We start from the raw sequence: 20,231 nt of genomic DNA on the forward strand, positions 1-20,231 counted from the left end.
TAATCTATCCATAAGGTGAAAAACGGAATAATAGAGAATAAAGTGTCAAGTTCCAAGTTAATTTCCAATATACTTTTGTTAAGTACTTTATTCTTCTATAATCTCTTCAGTTAATTTCCAATATACTTTTGTTAAGTACTTTATTCTTCTATAATCTCTTCATGTATTTATACTATTTGAAACTCTTGTCAATCCACCAGGGTAAGCTCTATGGAAATATATGATGTGTTGTAAAACCTAAAACTCCTATAGATAACTTATAGAAGAAGGTAGGGTAATGAATTCACCATAGGAACCCTATAACCTAAGAACAGAGATGCTTTAGAAGAACATATTACAATTTTTTGCCTCTGTAGATTTTTAAAGGAAGCGAAAATTTGATTTTTGCAGCTATATTTTAATCCCTGTCTCTTCCGAGAGTCAGGCTATAGTAGTAGTTTATCCATACTGGTATAATGGCAGTTCCCTTTGATTAGAGTTTAGATCTAATGGTGTTTATATTGTGTTAATCAAATTTTAATTTAAATGTTTGTCATTCTAAAAATGGAATTCAAACAAAATTTGCGATTTAATATGAGTATGTACTGAACTATATTTTAGGCTCTTATTTTTAAATCTCTTAAAATTAGTAGCTCTAAAAAAATAAATAAAATTAGTAGCTCTGATTTGAATAGAAATTATTTTATGTACAACACAGAGAAAATATTTTCTATGATTATATGGGTTTCATTTCATCTGACACATAAAATATATTTTTGGAGACAAAATCATCTATTTAAAAATATACTTTTTCTTTAGAGAATATCACAGGAATTTCATCTTATGTAAACTTGTCCATTTCTTATCCCTATTGCATCTAATGACTTTTCAAGCATTGAATTAATGCTGATATTTCTGTGAAAAATTAGAAGTGCAAATTATTCCTTTAATCATTTATTGTTATTTTATATTGGTATTCTAATTTTTTGTTTGTGTTGATACACATTAAAAGTGTACCAAATACAGTGGAATTTAGAAGGCATCTTCTTTAAATCTGGGCCACTGACCAGAGCTAAAGCTGCTAAGACAGATTCTCCACCCCTGTCCAGAACGCCACTCAAGTTTCATCCGAATTGTCTTGATTTGGCCAATGGACCTAAATGTTTCGGAGGGTCATGAGAGATCATGTTTTGTACTGTGAATATACAAGATTTTAGTTATCTGCAGAATTTCTACTTACTGGATATACCTACCTCTAAGAATTTGCACAAACCAGCTTCTGGTTCAGAAAAGAATTCACAGCCAAAAATAAGGATATGATGATTGTTTATCAACATTGAGGCAATAGTTCAATTCTTTGTAGCTGTTTAGAACTCTCAGGAGAGAATGCAAAAAAAATAGAAGAGATCTGGGTTCAGAAAGAATAAAATCTATAGGAATACTTAATAATGTAAATTAAAGGAAATATATATTTTGGTTGCAGAAAAAGACAAGAGTTACAAGAAATATGTATAAATATGTTTACTACTCTCAGAATTTTATTATCTCATTCAGTAGTTTTTCTTATTAAATAAGTAACTTTAAAAATAACAGGAAAAGGGATCCCTGGGTGGCGCAGCGGTTTGGCGCCTGCCTTTGGCTCAGGGCGCGATCCTGGAGACCCGGGATCGAATCCCACATCGGGCTCCCGGTGCATGGAGCCTGCTTCTCCCTCTGCCTGTGTCTCTGCCTCTCTCTCTATCTCTCTGTGCCTATCATAAATAAATAAAAGTTAAAAAAAAAAATAACAGGAAAAATACAATTCTATTTAAATCAGACTATTTTTATTTGAAAATGCTAATGAACTTAATGATATAGTTCACTAAGCTCACCCGAAACAGATAATAAAAACATATCATAATATATTCTGATGACTACATGAAATACTCAAAAATTTGTTTTTACTTCTCAATGAGATACATTTAAGAAAAAATATAGGCATTTATGTTCTACCCCTATTACTTTTTTTTTTACCCCTATTACTTTAAATTGAGGTTGAAAATATTTTCTGTAAAGAGCTAGATAGCAAATAATGAGTCACAACTACTTATATTTGTCATCGTTACACAACAGCAGCCACGGGCAACACTTAAATGAGAGTGACTATGTTGTAATAAAGCTTTATTTAAAAATAACTTTTTTTTAAAAGACTAGGAGCCAGATTTAGTCCATAGCCATTGTTTGTTTATCTTTGGTATAATTATATTTGGTATTAAACATAAAACACAAAATAGAAGAGAAGTAATTTAGTAAATAGAACAAAACGTTTTCCTTCCCTGTTACCAGTCTGCGTTTGTTGTCCCCCATGATATTGTTGTACCATGGCTTAATTCATATGATTCTCAACTTGCAATTTATAGTTCTTTATGCTCCACAGTTTCATATGTTGAACTCTCTATGGGAAGGTTTTATTTTTAAAGAGTCTTCATATCAAACTGATTATATTAAAACCACTCAAAACAAATCCTCTTATAAAGCAAATAAAATTCCTCTTCCCTATTCCAATGAGTGGCATTGCCTTCCTGAAATTGTATTGATGTGAAATCTTAACATCATCGTGTCATACGATATCGATTGATATAATCCCAGTTCCCTATCCCTGCCGTCCTAAGCACTGTTTCAATCTCCCATAGCTGTGTAGCAGAGATCTATTCATTGAGGTGTATGATGCATGGGATGAGTATTTTAGAAAAGAATTGTCTTTTTTCTTTCTTCCTGTAAGATACGTATGATAACCTGGGCGCGAAACTATCCAGTGACCATGAAGGAGAGGCCACAAGAATATCAAAAACATCAACTGTTATATAATTGAGCCTCTAAAGCCTAGAGCAATGCTAGCAGCCACCTACTCCTGACTTAGGTGAGCAACAATCCCATATCTGTTTAAACTACTATCTCTTTTCTGTTCTGTACAGTGAAAGCATCCTGATTAACTTGTCTTTGATTTTTCCAATCTTTAACTCCCCTCCCTATTATATTGCTGGTTTCCAAATACTGTTGATTCTTAACTGAGAAAAATGTTTCTATGACTATTCACAAACATTGCATTCTGATTCACTTATTTAGATGAAACTTTAAATTATCCAGAGTAAAAAGATGTGGAAGAAAAATTTCTAATGTTCTATTATTAGGATGCCCATATGTCCTAATTTTGGGGGACAGCTAGCTTACACCTGGTATATTGGTATAATTATTAATAGCATCCTTTTTTTAAATATTTTATTATTTATTCATGAGAGACACAGAGAGAGAGGCAGAGACACAGGCGGAGGGAGAAGCAGGCTCCATGCAGGGAGCCAGATGCGGGACTCAATCCCAGGACTCCAGGATTACACCCTGAGCTGAAGGCAGACGCTTAACCGCTGAGCCACCCAGGCATCCCTAATAGCATCCTTTTTAAAAGTGTCCAGATTTAGCAATAAACTATAAGTTGTCCTATTATTGATTTTTATATATCATTTTAATTAATAATCTGAATACCAGAACCTGACGGGGAAAAACTGACAGTGGAGATTCAGAAGAACATAGGAATTGTTCATTTCTCTTAGTATCAATCTTTTGATTTCTGGACTGGACATTTCAGCGTCCTATGTGACACAGATTAGGCTAGATTTAAATGGTTTTGGTATAATTAAAAATTATTGTTTTGTTTTGTGGGAAAACCATACATGATATTATATCATTTGATAAAAGCAGGCTTCATATTGCAGTGACTCATTTTCTAAATAGACCTCAGACCTTTTATAGAATCTCCCACTACTGTTGCTGTCACCAAAAGCAGGTACTGTTCTTCACTTTTACATCAACATCAGATGTGGATGACTCAACAGAGGCTTATTTTACTCCTAGAACACTCTCATTAAAAACTGAAGTTTACTTAAGGTTGGCTCAACTTCTTTAAGTTACATAAAGTTTGCATCCCTGAGCTTTAGAAAATCTTGGTGGTCAAATGAGCAATGTCCAGAACAGAGGTTATCATGATCCATGTCCCAGTAAAAGTAGTTTATTAACAAACTTGTCTTTTGCTTTCTTGCTCCTCCACGGTGACCCATGTGAGCTATCATACACAGAAGTTTAAGAAACTCTCAATACAACAAGAAGTCCTTTTTTTTACCTTTAAATATTATGCCATTTTCACTTTCGTTTGTATTCTAAATAATTTAGTAAAGTCTTTTCCAAGTTCAAGCTAAATTTTGGAGATTATCTTTTTGAATATTGTCCTGTCAGCAATCACTTCTATGTATTTACTATTATCCTAATCATCATGATGTTGAACTTCTCTTATGTATCATTACATGTAGGCTGCATTAAGTTTGTCACTTAATATCTAGAAAAATTAGATTATTAAAATAAAATTAATTTAGACTTTGTGGAGCTTTCAAAGTCTTAATAACACTTGATGGGATGAGCACTGGGTGTTATTCTGATGTTGGCAAATTGAACACCAATAAAAAATAAATTTATTATTTAAAAAAATAATAAATAAAAAACAAAGTTTTAATAATTTTCCTCTGAAACATGCTCAAACACCTCAGTTTGACATTCTAGATCATGCACAATAAATTCCATCTGTTGTTCCAATTTCGTCTCTTCAAATCCCTAACACAACCCCTCTTTCAAAGAAGGGCTTATAATTCATTTTCATTTCTTATTTTAAAGCTTTACTCAAACTCTCTTCCCAAACATAATACTTTCCTCTCTCATGCCTAACAGAAATCTAAACAACTATTTGTCTCATAATGGAAAAACTTCTTGTCCGAAAAGATCATCTGAATCTCTTTCTTCCCTGACCCTAAACAAGAGTGACATCTGTGAAATATGTTTTGGCACTTCAGCGTGTCCTACTTGAATTAGTAAGTACTTTTTGATGTTTCTTATATATATTTCCCAAATAGTTCCTGAAGACAAATCATGGATTTGACTTATATTCCATTGTTGCCAAATATTCAGAACAATAAATATATGTAAAATTTTAAATGAGCAACTTTTGGTAAAAATTAAATGAACAGGAATAATGTTGACCAACTTTAATATACATGGACTTATAAAGACTATTTGCCCTACTCTATGTGTTCGCTTATACTTAAATATGCTATTCAGGTTATTTGCCCAGTTTTCCGTCAAATTAGAAATCTGTGTAAAATGGAGGGACAGTGTTTTCTACACTATTTGTATCACAGGCACTAGTAAAGCATAATATAGACATGAGCTCTTCATAAATATTCTATGATCTATCTTCGATAACTTTCTTCCATATTATGTTCCCTGAGGAGCCAGCATCAGGTTCCCAATCCAGCAGTTCCTACCTGAGAAAGAAGGACTCATGCTGATTTTGATAACAGCTAGATCAGAAAGTGAATATGCCTTTCGCGCTGCTGGAGACGTTGTCTGTGACCAAAGGTTTTCCCATTTCCTATTGATGTACACATAGAACTCTCATTAAAACTGGAAGTTTTGAATGCACTTCACCAAGGGTATGTACCCCTTTGTGCTGAAAGATGAACATTCCTAAAATAAACTCCTTTTACATCTAAATTGCAACTTGCAGGAGGTCTCACTCCTGAGCTGTGCACAAATAAAGAGGAGGAAGACTCTCCTGTGGATAATGAGTATATGCAGAATTCTTTACTGAATAATCACAGACACTAGTTAAGGCAAGATGCAGCTGTGCATGCATAATAATAGTCTCAAAAAGCTGTGCTGTTTGGAGCATGGTTTGCTGCTGTGGGTAAAAGAAATTAATCTGGAGATGAAAAAGTTATTACTACACTGGCTTAACAAAGTATAAAATAAATTTAATGTAATTATACTTGATATAAATTTAAGAATGTAGTATGGTCACTGAATTTGAAAAAGATAATTCTAAGAGAGTATGAAAGACCCATAGTGGTAAGTATTTAATAATGCCTCAGGAAATATCCATTTAGAAAATTGGGTATGCTTTCAAAAAATTATATGCAAACAATAAGTTATTCCCATTTAGGATGGGTAGGTTCTGAAAATCATCATTTTGCTAACTACAACCACATACTGAAATGGATTTGCCAAAACTGGGATTAGGCCCAAAATCTGCCTTGCATAGAAGAAAAGGAGAAGAGGGGCTGACACTTGGACTCTCATCTTGCCCTTTAACCTCCTGTTTAATTTGCCCCCTGTTTTTTCCATTTTGTTTCTGCCCTATTGCTTTTCTACATACCTACTTCCCCTTTTATTTGACCTCTTCCTGTTCACCTGCATCTTTTTCTCCCTATAATATCCCTCCTCTTTTCCTACATCCTCACCCATGATAATTAGGGAGTTAAAATTTTTACATTATTTCATATAGATGAAAAACAGGAGAATCCCTAAGCTGTATGCCAACCCCTCTCCATCTTCTACTATCTTCAAGGATTATTGGTAATTAAACAATAGGTAAATAAACCCCAGAATTTGGCACAGTTGACCATTGTATGTTATATAATCAAGTAGTCAATAGAGAAAACCTGGGAAAAGCCATCATGATGGGTTTTTCTTACATAACCTCTACTCCCAACATGAGACTTAACTCAGGACCCCAAGCCTACTCTAGCTTAATCCAATTACCTATAGCAGATGGTCATATATCAAGGGGCACTTTTTAGAGTGACGTGGGAAGATTTTAAAATATATTGATGTCCAGACCCCATCCTTGGCAACTTTGAGCCAACCAGTCACCCCAAAACCATCATGATATTGATGAAACAGCATGGACTCTATAGTGCTGAGGGCAACCCTTAACTCTGAGATTTATAGTATTAATTTATAATTTATGCTAAAAATAGCTGTTGGACTTAGGCTTTAACATATTCTATGGTCCATTTCTTTCATACTCTATTATCTTTTGTTTTTAGCCTATTTTTAAAAAGATATAATTCCCTAAGCAAGAAGTACAACTATAAGCTCATTGAACTTCCGTAAGAAATACTCTGCCTATGGAATAAAGTATTTCTGGGAATTGGAGGCTCCACTGTGTAACCTTAATTGATTAATTCACTCCAATCAACTAGAGTTCTATTATAAACATTTGAGTATGTATGTCTCATTACCAAAAGCCCATGAAGTTCCTTTCAGAAGACTGGGATGTATAACTCTTGGCAAGAACAGAGAAAGCATCTTTTAGATAGATGGTTCTTAAGCCTGATTGCATATTTGAATTACCTGGGGATTTTTTAAAAAGTATATATTTTGCCCCCACCTCAAAGCTGCCAAGGATGGGGTCTGGGCATCAATATATTTTAAAAGCTTCCCACATCACTCTAAAAAAGTGCCCTTTGATATATGACCATCTGCTATAGGTAATTGGGTTACATTTATGGTTAGAAGCTCCAGGGAGGTCATTTATCAATATACAGGCTAAGAGACATAGACATTCAATTTCTATATTAAACAAATTTGGACTCTAAATTGTTGGTGTGAGATGTCAACTACACAGGCAACATACTGCTGATTCTAGTACCTATCATAATTATTTGAAGACCAGGCTACCCTCATAATCCTCCCTAAAAGTATTTGAGCCCATGTAATGCCTTATTGTGTGTTTTAAAAAGCTTCCCTCGACCACCATTTTAGATTTAATGATTCTATCTTCTTTCTCTCAGGTCTTCCTGTTGGCAAGGCCTGTCTGTTGATGAAGCATCATCCCTGCTACCTGAAAAGATGGCCATTAAGGAAACAGTATTATTATAATGCTTTTGAGTTGTGTTCCCTCTAGGGTTACGAACATTGTGTTCTGGAACTGATAAAATCATCATTAATCAAGAAAAAAGAAAGATACTATTTCTGTCATCTATATTGCTACCACCATTCAAAGACATTATTTGCCCAATTGTAGAAACCACTACCTCTTTTTTAAGCTTGGCTATGCTGGGTCAATTTAGTGTATCATTTGCTGTATAAATAATTAATGAAACCGTAATAAGTACAGGCTGTCTGCTAGAAGCTAGAAGTAACTCTTTCTGTAGTTGACAATACTTTTAGTGCAATTTCTGCCTTATGTTGATATCCACAGAAATAACATGGCAACCAGTATTACTGCCCTGCCCTCACTTCAGCCCACCTGAGGGGAGAAAATTCCTATTTCAACTTTTGTGACACAGTCTTTGATTTTGGTACAAAAGCACTATTGGCTTGTTATTGGAATCTTCTCACAGCTTTTTCATTTGAAAATGTTTCTGTTTTTTTATTTTTTAACAGCCTACTTTGGCTATTCCCTAGGGAGCTTGAAGGGAAGAATGGTGTACTTACGTGTGAAATGGGATGGGGACTTTTACTCTGAATGGCATGCACCATGTTCTGTTAAATAATGTTGCGGGGGTTTCCCCCCCCCCCCCCAAGCTGAAGATACTGCTCTTGGAAAAATTCCTCACCATCTCTTTCCCTTCATCAATTTACTTTTCTCAGAAGGTTCCTTAATCTTTTATGCAGATAGACTCCAAAAGACATTTTGTGGACATAGGAGAATTATATGTAAGCTCATGATATCACACTTATTATAATGTATATAATTATTTCATTTATCATTCTGTTTGTAACTTTATTTTTTTTAAGATTTTATTTATTTTCATGATAGAGAGACAAAGGCAGAGACACAGGCAGAGGGAGAAGCAGCCTCCTTCGAGGGAGCCCAATGTGGGACTCGATCCCAGGACTCTGGGGTTCATGACCTGAGCTGAAGACAGATGCTCAACCACTGAGCCACCCAGCATCCCTTTGTAACTGAAACTTTTACTACTACTTACTACTTTCTAATAACATACATTTGCTTTTATAAGAAATTATTTAAAACCGTTATATAGTACATTCCATGTAACATATGTCTTAGTAACTATTAAGGATTCTGTAGGGAAGGATGCTTGATTTCTTTGACTGAGGTATACTATGTCTGCAGACCAGTTCTTGGAATGTATCAGAAAGAGCTTTTGTTGCTCACTTTAGAAAAGTAACAAAATGAATCTGTAAAATAAAAAATAACTTATCAGCACACCTTCTTCAATATTCTAGAAAAGTAATTTGTAGTCATTACTTAGTCTATATGAGTGTTATCAAACTTGGCAATGCATTATGTATGCAATCTCTACATTTCTACTATTAGGATCTATATAAATGGAAAACACTATGGAGAGAGTAAAGTCTTTTATTTTGAAACCCAAGAAATGCAATGTATGAACAGCAAAAGGCAGTGGGAGACCGCCAGCCTCTCCATTGATATAGCTCTTTTCATTTTCTCCTGGGGTCTTGCTGGTCATGGGATCATATCAAATATTCTTAACAGCATGAAATAATCAACAAACCTGAACTAGAGAAAGAGCAAGATCAGTAAGCAGGAAAATGTTCTGATGGATTAAAAAAAATAGTTATGAAATTTGGGGATACAAAACCCTTTCTTTTCTTATGCTACTAAAAATATGTATTTATAAAATGATTTTAAAAAACATAATGTGGGTGCCATTAAAAAAAAAAATCCTACTCTGCACAAACTTTCCTGGTTGTGATTTATAACATATGAGTTTCTCAAGTTTAAAACTTGAGAAAAAAAAATTACCTTTAGGAATAACAGAGATTTTTAGTAACATTTTTGTTTGTCCTTAAATTTAGGCAACTCAGAACTATAATTAAGAGGAATAATACAAAATTAATGAACTTCATACTTCCCAAAAGTTTCTCCAATTCACTTCAAATTCTCATTCATAAAAGTTCTTTCTTCTCCTTCATATATCACATGTTATAATCTAAGCACTCTGCCCTGTAGGCACTTTCAGGGGCAATGTTCCATGTGATCCATTTGTCTCATGGAGATCTACAGCCTTATCTTGTGAATTTGTAGTTCTTAGTGAGAAATTTTTAATTATATATTTTCATTTCAATAATAATTTATTATTAAACCATGTGGGTAAACTGAAGAGACAATTTTTGAAAAATGCTACATGGTATAAGTGTTTTTGTTTTTCATTTTAGTATTAGTTCCATATGATGCTTTTCATCATTAGGAAACGAATAGCAAGAAATAACTTTACCTTTGTGTTTATGTTAAAGGTATATAGTTAGATAAATTTTACCATGTTACCATTACCAAATTTTACCATTAAATATCTCAAATTAAATAATACTCTTGAAGAGACTTCTATGACAATAGTCCTGAACAAATAACCTCTCCCTGTGTTCACAACCTTCCTTACAAGGTGACTACACTGCTGAGTAGCAATCCATTTATGCACCTCTAAGAATTGAACTGGCTTTCTAGCTCATGCTGGCCAAGAGAATGTGGCAAAAATGAGGCCTTACAAGGTCTTGTGGTTTCCATTCCTGCCCTGTCAGAATGCTGCACCACCATGAAAGAAACAGTCGAGACTGATAGTATATGAAAAGCCATGTGGATAGGAACTAAGACATCTCAGCAGAAGCCACCATCAAATACCAAATTTGTAGATGAGGCCATGTTGGACAATCTTGCCCACTTGCCCTGCTGATGCACGCAATTCTGAGAAAATGGTGTTTTTAAATTGTTGGGTACAGAAGATAACTCATGTAGCAGTGTTATATTTTTAAATATTAATATATTTTCCATCATTATATAAAATCATATATATACATACATATATATATAATCATATATATATGATAATATATATATAATCATATATATACATACATATATATATTATATATATATATATATATAATGCTCTATCCAAAGTTACCTAAAAATGTTTACAGAGCAAGCATGACAAACAAAATTTCATTTTATTGACAAGTGATAGTAAATATTTAACTGTCTCAATATAACAGTTCACCACTGCCCCCCCCCCAATATTTTGGGGAAAGTTTCTGGTTCTTAGTTATTTCTTGTGTCAGGGTTAGAAGAACACTTCAATCTTGAGCTTTGTGTAAGAAACCACCATTAGGTGTTTCATGACAGAGAGAAGAACAAAATCTTCCATAGTTCTCTGCATATCTGGAAGTAGAGATAGGAAGAGGTATTTTCCTCATCATAAGAATACATGTTAGGGAGAAAACGGATCTCCACTTTCTTATTGGCTGGCTACTGTATAGTATTTTTCTTTATTTGACTGTAAAGCCAATAATCTTCAATACTTCAGACAAATGGCACTAGTTTATGAAAAATAATAATCTAATAGTTTGAATTGTCTTTCAGTAGAAGTTTAAAATGGTAGATATCAGTATATTATGATAGAAATCAAAATGACCTCTCTTGTTTCGGTCTGCAGAAATATTGATGAGCCAGAGAACTAATTGGTTAGGAGAAAGTTATCAAAAGCATTCTGTTGTGGGAGGTAATCTGGATAATGTAAATCAGAGACTTTCAAGAAAGTGCCTCTGTCAGGGCAAGAGCTTGTTTACAAATTATTGGTACCCTGAAAACTAGTGTTTGTTTTATGGTTATTTATATTCTTCCCTTTCAGATCTGCATTATGAGATACCTCATTTGCATGCCTATATATGTGTTCTGTATTAGGAACAAAGATCTTTGTACATATCCCAAATTAGTTATAGAAAACTAAAAATAGGGGCTTCTGGGTGGCTCAGTCAGTTAAGTGCCTTGGGCTCAGGTCATGATCCCAGGGTCCTGGCATCCAGCCTCTCACCCACCATTCAGGCTCCCAGCCATTCAGGCTCCCTGCTTAGTGGGGGAGTCTGTTTCTCCTTCTCCCTCTGCCCCCACAACTTGTGCTCTGTCACATGCCCTCTCTCTTTCAGATAAATAAATAAAATCTTAAAACAGAAAAAAGAAAACTAAAACCACTGTCAGTGAATAGGACACGTTATCATGAGTGGAAAAGAAGACTTTCATAAAACTTTATAAATTAAGTTCAGGTAAAGTACAGGTGAAGCTGTGCAGGATGAGACATCCCAGAATGTGCCACTTTGGCACAAAGATTATTCTAAGTTAAAAGTAATCAAAACCCAGCAGATGCAGGAAAGGCTGTCTTCCCCTCAACTGCTTAAATTTACATTGGAAGGAGAGCCTGCAATGGAAAGAGAAGTATTAACAGAGATCTTCCTTTACCTAAGGAACTTACTTGCTTAATAGGGCTACCTTGTTTTTCCACACATCTTTAACCTTACAAATGAGCTTTCTCCTGTTTCCTCAAACCCTACCCCTGACCTTTGCTCATACAAGCTTCACTGTCACCTCATTGTTTCTGGAATCTCACATCTGCGTGAATTTCCCCGTATGTACACCTACGTACACCTATACACCTACGTACACCTATTGAATTTGATTTTCTCCTTCGAATCTGTCTTTTTTTAAAAATATTTATTTATTCATGAGAGACAGAGAGGCAGAGACATAGGAAGAGGGTGAAGCAGGCCCGATCCAGGATCATGCCCTGAGCCAAAGGCAGACACCCAACCACTGAGCCACCCAGGTGTCCCTCCTTCTAATCTGTCAAAAGTGATTCTAAGTCTAGCTAGAAGGACCACAGGGCAGAGGAAGATCTTCCTCCTCTACGATGGGTAAAACTTCGTTTAGTTTTAAGTTTATTCTGTAAACAAATTATGAAAGGATATAGATATATAGCCTTTTACACTATAACATAATGTAAGCACAAAATTAAAATGATTATTTAGAAATAAAGTAAGAGAAGAAATTTAAAAAAAAATACAAAATATTAAGTTCACTTTACATGTTAAAGATGCAGGAAGATCTCCCAACACACAGCAAAACTAGAGTGCTTTCCTGTCCTTGAGCTGAATTATCTCCATATCATATAAAGAGTAAATATTTACACCCTCAGTTCCTGCAATAAATATAGGCATGCCATAGGAGACATGAAGTCAAAGCATTTGTTTATAACTACCTTAATAAATATCATTTTCCTGCCTAATCTTTTTACTGTAATGCACTTTATTTTGACAATAGAATTGACTATCTCTTTCCTGAATTTTCAAGGTATGTAAATGATGCAATTTTCACCTCAGCCAGAGACCTTTATTTTTCTTTGATTGTGTCAATGACAAAGGCAGAACAGTGCCAAAGCTTCAAAAACTTTAATAGTTAACCATTTATAAGAAGTGGCACCTTTTAAATTAGCAAGACACCAAAAAACGTCTGTGTAAGAATTGTCAGAATGAAATACAACAAAGCCAGCTTCATACTGAGAATCTTTATCAGAGTGTATAAGTCTTTTCACATGTGGCCCTTATCCCAGTGCGAAGATCATAGGGGAAATAATTGCTAAAGGGTGCATCCAGCGGAGTCTCTATTTTATCTTTACATTTATGAGAAAGAAGATAAAGGGCAGTGCTCAATCTAGCAAGATTAGAGTTTATGGTTCCTGTTGGACATTAGTCTTGAACTTGGGTAATGCAGGTTGCATTTCCTAATGAACTGATGACATGTAAAGATGAACAACTTAAACCTTCTCTAATCAAAAAATATTTCCGGTGGAATATAAAGGCTTCACAATCAATTAGCCTTTTTAAGAAATTTTTTTATCGTTTGATTTATTCTCAGGTTATTAGGATAGGAGATCATATTCCATGTTTAACAAATGGATGAAAAGGAGAGAGTATATTTCAACTTAACAGAGAATGAAGATCAAGGTAATTAATTAAGACAGAACTGAATAAGGAAGAGCAGAGACTCAGGGTGTGAAAGCACTTTCAATAGAATCATTTGATTCACCTGATTCAGGAACAATAAAATTTAACCCAGTGTTTATTCAGAAAAAATGTAGGTGTTTGATAGAATTTGTCATTCCTTGTTTTGGAATAGGGAATGTCAATGATCGTGTATAATAACAGAAAGTAAGAAATCAAATTAAACTCTAAGTATGCTTGAGTACGTATATATATCATTAAAAAAAATTTCAAAGAGCTTATCTTCCTTATATTTTATTAATGGTTTCCTACACAGAAAAAAAAAACCTAAGTAAATCTGCACTTCATATTTATGTATTCATTTATTTATAGCCTGCTTTGGTATAGAAATGTTATCAGACAGCTAAATATTATGTTAATGTGTATGTCTTTCATAATTTTTAAAACACAAAGATATTCTAAATTGTCTAAGATTTCTCAAGATAGTGTGTTAGTGATTATTTTATTAATGATTGTTGATTACTAATAATTATGCACCAATACAATACAGGTCAATACTTTATTTTGCACTCACTGACAGGCAAACTGTAAAGAATATAATCTGAATAATATTACCTTTGAAGATGGTTTTTACAGCATTCCACCGAGTTGAAATGTGATTGTATTTAGTTTAGGATGCAACTATTGGAAAGTGTTGTAGAACAGATTTAAGCGTGCTTTTACAAAGTTAGCAGTTAATTTACATTGATGAGCCATAATTGACATGGATATAAATTCGATTGTTCATATGAATTGATTGATATCTAGGTTAACATTCCTAAAACTGTCAATATTTTATTCTTTAAGATAGATAATCTAAAATTTAACCTGAATTATATTGAAAAAGAAAAAGTTTAGAGTAGTATGTGAACACATTAATAACTGCAATACATAAAGGGAATCTTTCTAGAATATTAATTGTCAACTGTTTTAATCAGTGCAGCATAAAATCTTGACAAGGTCAGTTAAAACGACTTTCCAAGTATTTAGTATCGATGTCATATGCATCAATAATTAATTCTGGACAATTTTATGTTTTAGGAGACAGGCTTGGGTGATAGGAACACTATCGACTTTTAAAGAAAAAAAATGGTTCTCATCTCAGCTGTACTCTCACCTAGGTGTGAAATCTAAGACTAATGACCTAATTTCATTAAGGCTTATTTTCTTATTTGTAAAATAGGGATAAATGGGCATTTCATACATGACTGCTAAGGAACATTTAACTCATTGATTCTTACATAGAATATACTAACTAGCAAATAAAATAGCCATTTACCTATTTTCTTTCTTCTTTTACTTCTAGGAAAGTGGCCTTTCTTAGGTTTCTTTTTTTCAATTCAAATGTTAAGATACAAATTATTCAGGCATAAAGACTGTCACTGTTTTACTGGTATCAGTATAGCATCCCACTTGTAAAGCTGGTAACATGAGAACAGAGTTTTAAGTCAGCATAAAGTGTGTAATTGTCATTATGAATGCAAAGCAACTAAAAATTAGAAGCTTAAATAGAAGAACTAAATAGGACTGTTAATGTTCCATCAAGTTCATGTTCACAATGTCCTCCATACTTAGATGCTAAGGGCTGAGGAAAGAGTTTACACACATGCATACATGCACACGTACACGCTCACACGCAAGCACACACGCACGTGCACAGAGGCATGCACAGAGGCATGCACACACACGTGCATGCACACACACGCGTGTACACACACGCACACATGCACACACGCACATGCACAGAGAGACCTGTCTTCTACTTAATCCTTCCATGATTTTCCCTTCCCTGAATTTTGAGTCTGTATATGTTACAATATAATATATTTATAATCAGAAAGTGTCAAGGCGTACTGAGTGTAAATGTACGATAGCAGGTTTTAGAGGCATAGTCAACAGGTGAAAAACGCTTGAAGCACTAAAACCTGTGTTGTCTTTGAATCTTGTTTTTCTTTTTTTTTTCTTAAAAATATTTTATTTATTCATGAGAGACACAGAGAGAGGCAGAGACACAAGCAGGCTCCATGCAGAGAGCCCGACGTGGGACTCAATCCCAGGTCTCCAGGATCAGGCCCTGGGCTGAAGGCAGCACTAAACTGCTGAGCCACCCGGGGCTGCCCTGAATCCTGTTTCTATCCTCTCACTCTACTACACCCCAATGAAATTTTCCCCTTTTGATTTAGTTTGTTCTTCCGCGGTTCCACAATGAGTCTCCGTGAATTCTTTAATCATGAAAGCATAGCCTGGATTCCTTATATTTAAGTTCCTGGATACAACTCAAATTTACATACCGAAGTATGGAAAAAAGCTATCCATGTTTCTTTATTTACACATTTATGGCAAAAATGGAGGATATGCAGAGCACTTGCATGTTGTGTGTATAATGTTTAGTTCATATATATGTATTCTTTAAAATATATCTGCATTTAAATAAATTCTAAGATTAATATTCTCTCTCAAATTATTAAGGAGCATAAGACTTGCTAGCTAATTTATATTACAGTTATGAAAAGAAAACAGAGAATCCCTATATAACATTTCATCAGTGACATTTCAGAATAAGTGTTTGTGTTTACTGTTTTTTCCTGGTACTTATATCATTAGATAATTATTAACAGAACGTCTGTTAATGATAATGATGCTTTTGTGTTAATTATTTAACAAAATGTGTAAGAATTGAATGCATTGCATAAAATCTAGTTAAATCCTTTTCTATTTAGTGATTATTTAATGCAAGAAAAGTCACTGGAATATTATTTGACATTAGGAAAATAATTCTAAACATAAAAATGTTGCAAAAGTAAAAATGAAATATTGATATTCTTATATAACATATTAGAAAATATAATATTAGTAACATAATAAAATGGAGTAGCATTTTTACTTTAAACAGAAAGAAAACATATCATAATCATTGCCAGATAGTCAAAATGAAAAATATAATACTGTATCATGATGAATCCAAACAATATTTTGGTTATATTTTCTTCTAATAAAAAAAATGAAATCCTAAGATTTACCATCCTGAGTATTCATGGATTAAGTATTACCAGACATAGAAGAATAATTCTGTTAGGTACTTTTTTTTTGAATTTAAGAACTTTTCAAAAATCCCCTCAAAAGATTTGAGATCTTGATTTGAAAAGTAATTCTATTCATTTCAAATGACAGTTTAGTGCAATATATGACTGTAGAAACACAAAAAATTACAAGTAAAACCATTTAGATCTCAGTGTAGGGTAGTTACTGTGCAAGATTTCATTTGTCTTTGCTTTTCCCACATGTGTTACCATCACCACCAGCCTGGTGAAATGGCCTGCGACTATGTAAGGACTGACTTGGTGATCCAGTCTTAGTTCCTTTTCAGCTACTATGACATCTTGGCCAACATATTAGTAATATATGTGTTTCATATATTTTTGAATCTTTGATCATAAATTGTTTTTGTAAGATGTGGAAGTCTGATTTCATTTCATCTGCATAATAACTTCAGGCAGTAAGATAGTAATTCCCATTTTATAAGTGAAGGCTTCAGTACCAGAGAGTTTAAATAGCTCAGTGTTATGCCAAAAATAAAATAGGCAGACACAGAGTACAGTTTTTGCTGTTCTAGCTATAATTTTTCCTTATGTATGGGTTCATTTCTATCTGCCTGTACACGTCTTCATTTTAGCAAATGCTTATTCACTTTCTTTTAAAAAGAAGGAAAGACAGGAAAGAGGAAATGAGATACAAGAAACTGTCGGATCCCTGGGTGGCGCAGTGGTTTGGTGCTTGCCTTTGGCCTAGGGCGCAATCCTGGAGACCTAGGATCGAATCCCACATCAGGCTCCCGGTGCATGGAGCCTGCTTCTCCCTCTGCCTGTGTCTCTGCCTCTCTCTCTCTCTCTCTGTGACTATCATAAATAAATAAAAATTAAAAAAAAAAAAGAAACTGTCACTCTCTTCTACTATCATACATCACCTTTCCCTCTCCCATATCACCTTGAAAGAGTTGCATATTTTGCAGAGTTTATAAATTCAAATGGCTAGAAAGGCCTTTTGGAAATATGAGCAAAGCTGTTCAGTATTGAGAGAGATGCCTTAAAGAGTTCATGGCCCAGATTACCTGAAGCAGGGGTCTACAGCCCTGTCAAATATTATTTTACGCAAATACGTGCAGAAATTGATAAATCTTCCAATTTTTCAAAGGAAGCCCTATATCCAAATTTTAATGCAAAATCTCCTAATTTTAAATTTCATGTAGAGAGTTGTAAATTACAACCAGTTGTAACTTCCCATCTATTGTCTCTATCCTCACTTCTCCCAAACTGTTTACTGTTTAACCCTCTGACTTCTGGAATCTGCCACCAACATTCCATAATAATGGATGCTGGCAATAACTTGCATTTCATCTTTTGAGTACATTTTTTAAAATCTTTGGATAAATTTTAATTCATGTCTTAACCAATCATGAGCAGTTTAGAAGTGTGTTTATCGAAAGATTCCTTAATCATCCCAATCACTCAAAATAAATAATTATGTGATGTGATAGAGGTGCTAATTACTGCTAAAATGACAACCATACTATAATATATAAATGTATCAAATTAACATGCTGTATACCTTAAATTTACACAATGTTATATGTCAATAAAAATGAAAAAATGAGAGATTCCTTCACTTGGCTTTATATCTTTCCCTGCTCTCTCTCTTGTCAAGCTCATCTATTATCACATTTCAGTATTATCTGTCATGCCAATAAACTCTCAACATTAAGCATGTAGCACAGATTCCTGTTCATTCTGTATAGGAATATTGGTGTCTCCTCGTATTCATATATCCAGGGGACAGAAAAGTGTTAATCTCCCAAACATATGCCTGGTGGTTGAGTTATTTTTTTTTAACCTCAGTAAATGTCATTATACTTTCAGAGCAGTCTGTTTTTTTTCATAAACCTTTATTGTTTTATAGTACCTTTAATTATACAATCATGTCTGGATAATATAACAAACATATCCCGTACTAGACATAATTTCTATAGGGACAATAATTTTTTCTTTTATCTTTATTATGACATCTTAGTATCTAATATACTCCCTGGCATGCCATACATTTGTCAGTAAACTACTTATTGCCTCTCAGTTCCAGATTTGCCCTTCAATATATGCTTGGCCAAAATGGGAGGAATTCTTCCTTTATGTATTTCCTCTTCACAGTGAGCGTGATGTCAAATCTTCTCAGTAGAATGTGCTAGATGGACACTGCAGGAGAAGGGCTGGCCTAAAATTTCGGACTGCTCACAGTGGAGGCAGAGTTGTGGATGTGAGAACATCCTGCCTCGGTCTATCCCAGACAGGAGTTTCCTCGGCAGCCTTACAACCTGGACCTGACTTGGCGACAACCTCCTCGCAGGCTTTTCTACACTGACACCATGGAGAGCTCCATGCTTCCTACTTGCACGAGTGCCCTATTTTCCACTGATGCCCCTGTACCTCAGTTTGCTGTTAGCCCACTCTTTCTATACACTGGCACTTAGGTCAACGGAATGAGATTCCACTGTGTGCCACCTGCTCTGAGGATATTGCTTCTACAGCAATTACAAACTAGCTCTAATCCAGGCTAATCTATTGACCTCTCCACTTTCAGTGGGTTGCAGCTGCACCTTTTCCAACAACCATTGGACAGAGGGAGATTCTGGGGAATAAGCTTATTTAATTGGTAAAGTATAGGTCATTTGACCAAACAGGTACAGTTTGGAGATTACTCTTGCAGGTTCAGTTCCAGACCACATCAATAAACTGAATAATGCAGTAAAGCAAGTCAAAGGAGTTCTTTGGTTTCCCAGTGTATATAAAAGTTATGTTTATACTCTACCGTAGTCTGTTAAATGTCCAATGTCATTATGTCTTTAAAAATATACATAAAATATACATAAAAAATAAAAATAAAAAAATAAAAATAAAAATATACATAGCTTGGGGCGCCTGAGTGGCTCCATTGGTTAAGCCTCTGCCTTTGGCTCAGGTCCTGATCCCAAGGTCCTGGGATCCTTGCTCAACTGGGAATCTGCTTCTTTCCTCTGTCACTCCCCCTGCTTGTGTGCTCTCTCTTTCTCTCTGTCAAATTAATAAATAAAATCTTTTGAAAAAACTGTACATATCTTAATTAAAAATACCTTATTGCTAAACAATGCCAACCATTATCTGAAATCTCAGTGAGTCATAATCACTGCTCACAGATCACCATAATAGGATAATAACAAAAACATTTGAAATACTGAGAGAATTACCAAAAGGTGACACAGAGACACAAATTAAACAAGTGCTGTTGGAAAAGTAGCAATGACAGACTTACTTGCTTACTTGGGCAACCCAGAATTGCCACAAACCTTCAATTTGTAAAAAAAAAAAAAAAAAAAAGAAAAAAGAAAAAAAAAAAGCATTATCTGTGAAGAACAATGAGGAAAAGCACAATAAAATGAGGCTTATATTTATACAGATTATCTGTTAGTCTCAGCTTCTGTAGTGGGTGGTAAGCTCTATATTGCACCAACAATCATAAAGTGGAAACTGTCTTAATCCTGTGAAAGGGATTCATACACCAGGCAGCCA

Source organism: Vulpes vulpes, chromosome 6 (assembly GCF_048418805.1).
Source record: "Vulpes vulpes isolate BD-2025 chromosome 6, VulVul3, whole genome shotgun sequence".
NCBI lineage: Eukaryota > Metazoa > Chordata > Mammalia > Carnivora > Canidae > Vulpes > Vulpes vulpes.